The sequence below is a fragment of the Phacochoerus africanus genome, chromosome 10 (assembly GCF_016906955.1).
Source record: "Phacochoerus africanus isolate WHEZ1 chromosome 10, ROS_Pafr_v1, whole genome shotgun sequence".
In the NCBI taxonomy this organism is placed as follows: domain Eukaryota; kingdom Metazoa; phylum Chordata; class Mammalia; order Artiodactyla; family Suidae; genus Phacochoerus; species Phacochoerus africanus.
The window spans coordinates 107754118-107765353 of record NC_062553.1 but is presented as its reverse complement, the minus strand read 5'-3'; positions in this window follow the sequence as shown (position 1 = coordinate 107765353).

The following is an 11236-nucleotide window of genomic DNA, read 5'->3' as shown; positions in this document are numbered from 1 at the left end:
TTGATGAAACCTAAATCCATTTGATTCCTTTCCACCATTGCCATTATGCAGACAGTCAAGTGTGATGTATTTAGTTCATGCAGTACTTATTACTCTCGAGCACAGCTTCTCATCAGGGAAAAATTAGACCAGATGAGAAGTAATCAAGAAATTCTGGAGAGGTTGCAAAGATGTTCCTTTTAACTGCTTCCTTTTTTTCCCCTGTCTTTGGATCTATCAGTCTTCTGAAAGAAAGCAAAGTTCAAATCTCTGCCAAAAAGCTCCAGAAAGTTCTGTAGAAATATTTTATGTCGCTATTTTCTTCAATATTTTTTACTTAGTACAGTAATAACAATAAAGAACAGAAGCTGAATAAAATGCCAAATTATGAAATTTATCCCCATTACTAAAGCTACCAGATTTATCACTTTGGCAGAACTGAACCAATAACAAAATCTGCTTAAACTGATTTGGACATTTTCATTTTTACTGAATGGACTGTTTCCTATATAGACAGATAATGGAAAGTGGTTATATAATCCAGAGGTTCAGAGCCTGGACTTTGGCAATGGACTGCCTTGGTTCAAATCACATCTCTGTCAATTTCATCATCTGTTTAGGAAATCATAATAACATCAACCTCAAATTTTGGCTAGATAATAAAGTAGTTAATGAAAATAATGTGTTTAACACAGAAAACATTCCATATGGGTTAGTTGTCAATATTAATCCCTTATGTGGCAATGGTTAAATTTGAATATGCAGCAACTCTTCTATTTTAGCAATGTTTTTGACATCTGAATTGAATGCTATAGATATTTGACTGATAAAACCTCCTATATCATATTCCTATAATAAATATGTTACTGCAAATGATCAAATGATCATCTGGTCCAACCTCCTGTTTTAGTAGCTAAAATCCTAAAATGACAGATTCTCAGTGATTTGCCTAAATATAAACAGCCTTGTGGAGTGGAGAACCAGGACTAGCACTTGGGTGTCCTGACTTTTAGAAGCATCTCCTGCCTTTCTACCCCCATTTGCGTCCACCTTGACTAGCTTTCAGACTTGGATGGACAAGATAGGTTCCAGATTATAGAAACTAGAATTTAAATGGAAAACTCAGTCACAGGGCTATACATAAAGATTATCCTTACTACACAGGATACAGGCGGCTGACTACTTGGCAGGAATTAAGAATTGGCAAAAATCATTATTTCTCTGGAGTAAAAGCCTTGGTGGTAGGAAAAGCCAACTGCAAGACACTAAAACTGCCATACTCTTAGGAGAGAAAATAGTAAAATAAGACAACGATACATTTCAGGAAGAGATTTTTCACCTTCATAGACATTAAGGATGTTGAAGATGCTGTCATTTCTATTTTCAATTAAACTATGTTGGTTTTGCAGAAACCACATGGATTGTAATAAGTGATAGTGGATTACCATAATTTTAACCAGTTGTTAGCTCCTATCACATGTGTAATCCTGAAAAAGGTATTTTTATCTAAATAGATGAAGACACCTTTGTACACTTAGTATACTGCTATTAAAATGGTACATACATTCTTTTCACTCTTTATCCTTTAGTGAAAGGACTAAAAACTGCCCTTTCATGAAAAGAACAGAAGAATGTACTATCTTGCCCTACTGCTAAGTCAACACTACTTTGCTCTGTTCGAAAGGCATCTGCATTACTTTGATTATCTTGACATTCTGCAGAACATCACCTTGGCTCACTAATTTAATTACATCATGAAAATTGGACTCAGTGAGCAGGAAATGGCATACACTTAGTATGTCCTGCTAAGGCCCATGGATGTTAGCTTGTGGGAAATAAACTCTATAGAAATTCAGAAGAATGCCATATTAATATGAGTTTTTAGATTGTTTAGTTAGGGAGGTTATATAATGTGGGCAGGGGTGTGTCCAGTATTCAGATGATACACTAGACTGTCTCTTCTTATTTTCCTTGTGAGCACAGCCTAACAAGGATGAAACAATAAAGAACGCAGATCTTTATGGGATTCTTTTATGAAGACTCAACCCCCTATAAAGCAACCTAGTCCAGCTGAATTGCTGATTCAGGGTGAGAAAAATCTAGAATGAATTGTGGAAGAAGAAAATTATGTATCTAACACAATAGCAATTATAATTTGTTTCAATGACTATTGTATATAGTCTGTTGTATCATACACAAAAAATAGTTACCCCCAAATTGAAAACTCAATGACGGAAAAGACCATAATGGTGCTAGTGGTGGATGGTGCTAGTAGTGGATGGTATCAGATGCCTAGATTTCCTCACCCCACATCTCCTTTGTCTTGTACGTAATTCTAACTGAGGTTTTGTGGACAGTTCTGATGGGCTTTGAGACATCTGATGACAAGGATATCTTGTCTGTTTCAAAGGTTCTCCAGAGCTGCAGACATAAATGGAAGTTACTCTAACACTCCCAATAGTAATCTGAAAACAAAGAGCAGTCAGTGCCCTTGAAAACAACGCTTAACCAAAGCCACGATGGAAGCAGAGGCATTAAACTCAGGTGAATATTTTCAGGAGGCATTCTGTAGCCTCCTTTGAATATCCCAATTGAAGCTAAGCCTCTGTTCACAGCTTTGAGTTTTGTTTCACATTTACTGTTTTTTCCTCCTTCCCTAGGTTCTCCAAGTTTTTAACTCCTGCTAAGATTAACTTAGAAACAAAAAACACCTGCATCTAAGTCTTTCTTTTGGGCTCTGTTTCAAGGGTTTCCTAGGCTAAAGCCACCCTCTGAAAGCAAATCTAACATTAAATTCTGCATGGTCATACAAGATACATATTTTGGTACAGCAATGATACCACAAGTTCAATTGCTGGATAAAAATACTTCTCTCGATTATGAGACCCACACTTTGTCATGTGGTTCTCTTCACATAACTTATCTTCTACAATCGATTTCACAAACTAATTTTCATGTATGTATGTATATGTATAAATCTCCCTATTTATTGATCACCACTATGCATTTTAAACCAAGTTTGTTTCTTTCTTTGATCTAGTTCCAGCAAACCCCTGCTGCCTTTAGTTTTAAAACTTCCCAGCCTCTGAAATTTAAAAGAACTATATTACATCATAAATTAATTAGAGAAAAACAGAGAAAGGCCCAGTACTTACAAATATAGTTCAGGAACCATGGGGGAATTAGATAAGGGAATCTAAATGCTTCACTGTTTGAATAATATATTTGTAATGATATTAAATTTAGTAGGATTAAACACATAAGAGAATTGTTAAACTCATGCACAAATTGACTTTAGTTACCTCTTATACTGTGTTGTTACTGGAAGCACTCTTATTATATTGCGAATCTCTGTGGCATGAATTCATTAGAGTCTTTTATTACATTTTGGAAAGCCAGAAATGCAATTTATATCAATTTGCTTTCCATAGTTCTTAGGGAATTTGATTGAATAGGAAAAAAGTTGTTCTGAGTTCCTGCATGATATACTGGTAATTGGGATATATACCTGTACAACTCACTTGCTAAAATGTCTGACACTTTCAAATAATTCACTATTGAATATAAAAGGCTACCTGCTCAGCATCACAAAGTCTAGAAATATTTTCTCTGAACATAGACATATACACACATTGATTTTCTTTGATACACTTTTGCATTTGGAGGGGGAGAAGCATGGAAAAATCAGAAAAGTGTGGGAAGACAATTTTCTCATGTGATTCTGTAACAAGAAATTTACTTAGCTGTGTTTATTATATAACAGGTATTAGTCCTCAAAGGCTCTCTGTGTAGTAGGTTTTATTTATTTTTTTTTAAACAGGTGAAGATACATATTAGGGCTTGGAGAGTTTAGACCATTTGCCTTGCTTTCACAGATAATAAGTGGTAAAATTACAATGAAATTCTTCTCATTTTGTTTGAAATTAATATTTTTATAACAATTTATTTCTTTTTTGACAAATGTATTAGGCTTTTGCTTCAAAGACTTGCTTTTAGATTTAGGTATGCCGTTATTTGTGACTTGATATCTTACATAATTTTCTGTTGTCTAATGTATTTCATTCCCTCTTTACATGCTTAATCAAAACATTTGTCAAATTATGTTAACAAAAGTTTTGGTTCGACTCTAAATTTTTCTAGACTGTGTTCTTTGAAGGAAAGTATTTCATAAATTATCTTATAATGTGTACATAAAAGATGTACTTTTCAATGATTAGTAATAATCATTATACTACTTTCGATCATAGTCTTATACTCTATGAATTGATTTATTTAATATTGCTATGCATAATGGGAAAATATATTTATTTTACAGATATTACTATTTATATACTTGATGAATCATTTAAATATGTAAATATGTAAAATATCCAAAAAATATTTTGACTTTGAATAGTGAAAAAGCCAAAAATTTTCAACAGATGCAAGAAAAAAAGAATAAATTACATAAATGAGAGGGAATTTTGAACTAATGATTTGAAGAAAATAAAATATTGGTGAGATGTGAGATGACTCTATACCACTCAAAGAAGACTTTTTAAAGTTTTTTTAAAGAATTTATGGCCACACCAACATCTTAAGGAAGTTCCTGGGCCAGGGATTGAATCTGAGCCGCAGTTGTGACTTATGCCACAGGCGTAGCCATGCTGAATCCTTAACCCACTGCACCAGGCTGGGGATTGAATATGTGCCTCTGCAGTGACCTGGTCCACTGTAGTTGGATTCTTAATCCACTATGCCACTGTGGGAACTCTGTAAAAACTTTTAAACTAGGCTTCAAATATCACTTTGCCTTGTAATTTTTCTGGTTCAAAGACATGACTTCATATGAAACCGTAAAAGACTAATCTATTCCAAGTGCAAAACTAACTGCAAGGCCAACAGACATGTAAAGTGATTTTTGCCTTTGATGGCTCTATATTGAATTTATATGTGTCAGCAGAGAGAGAATTGGAAAAATTCTAAGGTAACTTAACCTCTTGTTAACTAATCCCAGTAATTTGCCGAATATTTCCATATTATCAGGAAGTTCTTCCAAAAGTCTAGTACTAAATTTTTTTTAGTACTCCTGTAAGACTGTTTTCTCTTAACTAATGTCTGTTCTTTGATAAGTATTATAACATAACAGAACATAGCATTTAATTTTTGTACATTCCATATCCTATTCCCTGGTTTATGAAGGGCACCAACAATATATTTTGACTTTAATTCTCATTACTTAGATCTAAACTTATCTCTTACATGAAAAAAATGGACTTTTATCTTCTAGATAGTCAATGTTTAACAATCATTTATAATATTATTAAATACATTTTTTAATTTACTAAATTGATTTTTCACTTTACTTTGTAATTTTGATATGGTTACAAAAAACCCAATAATTTTAGTTAATTTTTCTATTTTACTAGGAAGCCCACTTTTATTAAAAGATGGATTCTGTAAGATAAGGAATCTCTTAAATAGTTATTGTAAAAATAAAAGTTGTGAATCCTGGAAAGTACATTACAAATGCCCTAACACCTTTGAGAAACTCGTATTTTCATTTGAAAAAAAGAGAAAATAAAGTTGGCATTCTTAATAGTAATGAACTATTAAAATCAAATATGCCAGGATCAAGTTTTAGAAATCCCACTTATACACATATATTAATTAGTCTAAGTAGGCCCCTTTAAATCTTTCTACTGGCATTCTTGAACAGATTCAAACTTCCTAACCATTAATGAAGTTTATAGTAGAATACTATCATCTTTATGGCTGCTGAGCTTCAGGCATAAGGGAATAACTAATTTGATTCTAAATGAAGCTACATTCTCTTAGATTTATTTCTCCTTTACAGCTAATGTATATCTTTAAAATGAAAAATTTTACAGGTCAAATATCAAAGACTTATGTAAGGTTAATTCTTGTTTGAAGGAAAATGATCTCAATATTTTACATAATGTCTACCATATGTTCATTATGAAGTTAAGTACTGAATAGAATTTTTAGCAGTAGTATTTAACAATCAGTTTGTATAAGCACTACTCCTTTGAGAGGGTAGCATAAACAATAGCCTGCCTTGAGCAAAATTCAAACAAATTCCTTTTTCTCATTAACTGAAAGGAAGGAGTGACCATGAGTACTTGTTCTACCTGGGTTTTGATCATGTGGGGAGAACACATGAAGACACATAGAATAATGTAGTTGAGAGGTTAAAAGCATGGGTTCTGTAGCTTGACTGTCTGGATTTTGATTTTTGACTTTCACTTACTGGTATTTGAACTTGGAAAAGTTACTTAAGCTCTGTGCATCTCAGTTGTTCTTCTGTAACCTATGCACACATTTCATGTGAACAATGTCTGGTGCACAGTAGATGATTAAAATGTTATTAATATTATGAGAAATGAACATAGTTTAATGTTCAAATGCTGGAGAGTTCTAATCTTTTTTTCTTAGTCACTACTTTAGTTTAACGCTTGTATCTCAAAACATTCCTAAAATTTTGAACAATGCTTGACAACATTTAAGTTAATTTTCCTGAGAGTGTTATAATATGCCCTGAGATATATGAATTTAACTCAATATTGGAGTGGTATTTTAAGTTGTATTACTTTAATAATATAGAAGGTTAGAGTTGGAAGCAAACTTAGATGTCATTATTTAAAAGAGAAGTGATCTAAACCCAGATTGATATTATAACCTTCTGAAAATCACCACCAAGGAAGTAGAGGATCTGTAACTAGAATACAGGTTTTCTGAAACTTAAGTCTGTTTTTCTTGCTATACAACTCTCTTGTTTTAGCTCTTAAATTTCACACTTTTAAATAAAATGTGCATTTTTTCTTTATATATATGTGTATATATATATATATATAAATAGTCCATAAATATATTTCTTAGATATGAGAAATCCTTTTATGATTGGGAAAAATAAATTTGTCAGGCTAATTTATAAGCAGACAGCATTTCCCTAGCTTTCTGATTCTTAGTAATCCTTATACTATTGAACAAATGATTAGGCATTTTTCACATCTCAGGATATAAGACCAATATTGTTAAATCTTTAATCATGCCCAGAGGCAATACATCAAAGGAATCAACTATTGTCATGATGATGACTTCAATTAACTATTTTGTAATCCAATAACATATTTCATTAGAGTATTCTAAGAACTTTCCAGGCATCATTACTATACTCTTCAGTATTCCTATTTGGTATTTATTTCAAGTCCTGAATATAATAAGTAGAAAAAGCACAGTCTCTACCATCAGACAAGTTTCATATCTTAGTAGAACATACAGCAGAATAATATGTGCTGACAAAAGGAAATGTTTGCTCCAAAATTTTACTGCTGTGGATTTGTAACGGGTTTTTGTTCTTTATCAGAAAGGAAAGAAGAGGGGGAAACAAATAAGGGCTCTTTTTTGGGGTGGGGGTGGGGTTGTCAGAAAGCCAGACAACAGCTCCTGCTAAATATTAAATCTGCTACAATTTCTAAATGAAGGTGAGATATGCACTTCCTTCACAAAACACATGTGAGAAAGAAAACAAACAGCATTCATGACCTTCAACGCTGGAGACTTGAGACATTTACTAACAATAGGATCCTGGGTCTTGTGATAGTCTCATTACCCAAATTAATTCTCTTAAAACTAATCTCTGTCTTATTTCACCAAGTATCTCCTTCTATAAAATAATTTCTCTTTTAAGAGCTCTTTGCCTTTGTGAGTCTCAGTACATGTTTTTGCTTAACAAGAACAGTTAACCTATTTAAAGAGTATCTGGTAATTCCTGGTAAGCAACGTAGATGAGTAAGCGTATGCACATATATTTATTATTTTAAAACCAAATGGTCTCTCTGACTGAATAACAGGGGTTTTTTGACATGTGAAGACTCCACAGAAATTCAGGTGCATCTGATCTTTTCCTTAGGCAAAAGAATCCTGCTTACCTCCCTAGGTATAGAGAAAAAAAGATGGTCTTCATGTTCATTTCCCACTTTCTAGTAGGAAAAGGTGTGTGTGGGGGGGATAGGGCTCATCTACAAGCTACCTACGGTGGCATGGCTGTGACCACCTAGTGACTAGGATCTCTGTACTCATCTTTGCATAAATGGTAACATTTCTGTAAATTTATAGTGCATGGTTCCTTAATATTTTCACTGCTCTGTCTGAAATGCATTTTATCTAGAGTATAATTAACTCCTTTCTCTCAAATGCATAAAAATAGATCCTAATGACAATGGTATGAATCTTATAATTTTAACAAGTACTAGTTTGTTACTATGATTTTTTTCCCTACTTAACAGGCAGAGGCAAAAAGTATACTGAACTTAAACAACATGATTTTTAGAAAACCATGTATTAGAAAATATTTTTCTTTGTTTTTAAATTTAAGTTAATGAATCTAATTATTTCATATGTCATAGAGCAGTTACCTTAATAATTCAAGTTAAAAAATTATCAATGGTCAAAACTTTAATATTTCATTTTGAATGCATTTCTTCTTATTATTATTATTATTTGTCTTTTGTATTTTTAGGGCCGCATCTGCAACATATAGAGGTTCCCAGGCTAGGGGTGGAATCAGAGCTGTAGTTGCTGGCCTACACCACAGCCACAGCAACACGGGATCCGAGCCATGTCTGTGACCTACACCACAGCTCATGGCAATGCCAAATCCTTAACCCACTGAGTGAGGCCAAGGATTGAACCTGCAACTTCATGGGTACTAGTCGGGTTCGTTAACCACTGAGCCACGATGGGAACTCCCTAAATGCATTCCTTATTACTTGTCTCAATATTACCTTTCTGAGAAATACCCCCCTATCCTTCTAGATTATCATACTAAATGAGGTAAGTCAGACAAAGAAAGACAAATGTCATATGATATCACTTATATGTGGAATCTAAAAAAAAAAGAATGACAGAAATGAATTTATTTACAAAATAGAAATAGACTCACAGACATAGAAAACAAAGTAATGGTAATAAAAGGGGAAAGGAGGGAGGGATAGATGAGGAGTTGGGGATTAACAGATACAGTTTCCTATTGTATATTACAGAGAACTATATTCAGTATCTTGTAATAGCCTAAAATGGAAAAGAATCCAAAAAAGAATATAAATTCATATATATACTTATAATATATCTGAATCACTTTGTTGTACACATAAAACTAACACAACATTGTAAATCAATTATACTTCATTAAAACAAATTTTTTTAAATCCCTCAATTTCCTACCAGTTTCTTCCTTATATAGGCATTCCCTCTAGGATTGATTTCCTAATGTTTAGGAACGTTAATTCTGTATGTACTATATTTCCTCGCCCATTTGACATCAGAGTTGGCCATGTGACTTACTTTGGTCAGGTGAACCTACAAAGGTGTGATGTGCACCTAACAGCTTTAAGATCTAGCATGAAATCACAACATTTTTAAATTCCTTAACCATGAAATCAGCAAGCTTCAGAACAAAGAGAATTTGGAACTAATAAATGCAATTAACCATGAGGAATTTAGCCAGAATAGGTAATAATCATTTGCTATTATAAACCACTGAGGTTTTGAATTATTAATACAGCATAACAATCTCAACTGATAAGTACAATATCTGCTTTGTCTACAGTTAAGCTTCATTTTTATTTGTTCCTTCTTCTTCGCTCATATTTTGTTCAACATTAACCAGAAATTTGGCCTTTTCATTATTTTCTTCATAAAGCCTTTTCATTTTTTCAATCTCTATTTTTTCTTTATTTTTATTTTTATTTTTTTGTCTTTTTGCCATTTCTGGGGCCGCTCCCGTGGCATATGGAGGTTCCCAGGCTAGAGGTTGAATCAGAGCTGTAGCCACTGGCCTACACTGTAGCCACAGCAATGCGGGATCCAAGTCACGTCTGCAACCTACACCACAGCTCACCGCAACACCGGATCCTTAACCCACTGAACAAGTCCAGGGATTGAACCCACAACCTCATGGTTCCTCGGATTCGTTAAACCCACTGAGCCACAATGGCAACTCCCTGTTTTCTTTTCAATCTCTATTTTTTCTTTGTTTTCTACTTTGTTTTTGTTGATAGGCATTATCCCTATAACAGAAAGTATCTTTACTTTATCATTACTTTCTTCTACTTCCTTTGGACTCGTTCCATAGTTCTTTTCAGATTTCTTAATGTGGCTCATTAACTCATTTTGTTTTAGTATTTCTGTTTGGACTTTTAAGCTATAATTTTCAGCTCTTAGTAATATTTTGTTTCACCCCACAAGTTTTAATGTGTAATAGTTTGGTTTGGTTTGATTATTTTTTTGAAACTTGAGATAGAGATGTTTTTAAAATTCAAAGCAGATACCGTTTTTTTGCTTATATTATCCTTATTGACTTCTAATTTAATTGTATTGCATGCAGAGTGTGTTCTATATGATAATGATTTGAATATTTTTAGACTGTTTTTAGTACCAAGTTTATAGTCAGTTTTTAGAAATGTTCCATTTGCACTATATAATAATTTGAATTTTTTCATTGTCAGGTGCAAGGTTCCATATATGTCCAAAAAATTATACTTGCTGATTTCATTATTCATATATGTCTACTTCCCTAAATTTTTTCACTTTGATTTTTCACTAATGAAAAGATTCTGTTAAAATTTTACAAATTTCAAACTTTTTAGTCCTTGTCGACAAGTTAAATCTTTAACTACTGTATAATGGCCTTAATACTCAAGGCTGCCTTTAACTTAATGTTATTTATATAATATATAATATTAATAGTTATTTTATATAATATTAATTTTGGTTAATATTTTCCTGGCATTTATTCTATTTTTTTCTTTCTGTATTTTCTTTTTTAATTTTAGGAAGGTAACTTATGACTATCAAATCTCTAATTCTGAATAGTCCAATTTGAAAATTTCTTGCTTCTCAATGAAGAATTTTTCTGAGAATACTTGTCTACTGAAATCTACTTTTGCTTTTCTCTAATTTTCCATCTTCACTGTTTCCACAGACTTAATAGCTTTTCAGAAAAAATATTAGATACTTCTGTACTTTTTATCCTATTTCTTTCTGTTCCTTTGGAAGCTGAACATTTTATTTCTTTCATTCAAGAGGTTATCATTTGGAAATTATACTTCCTAAAGTGTAGCATATATATTTTAACACCATTCCAAAAAGTTAAGGAACCTAGAACACTCTAACATATATTAATTTCTTCTGACATTTCATTCCATTTTTGGCCAAGAGTTTTTTTTATTTTTAACAAACACAAAGACAATCTAAT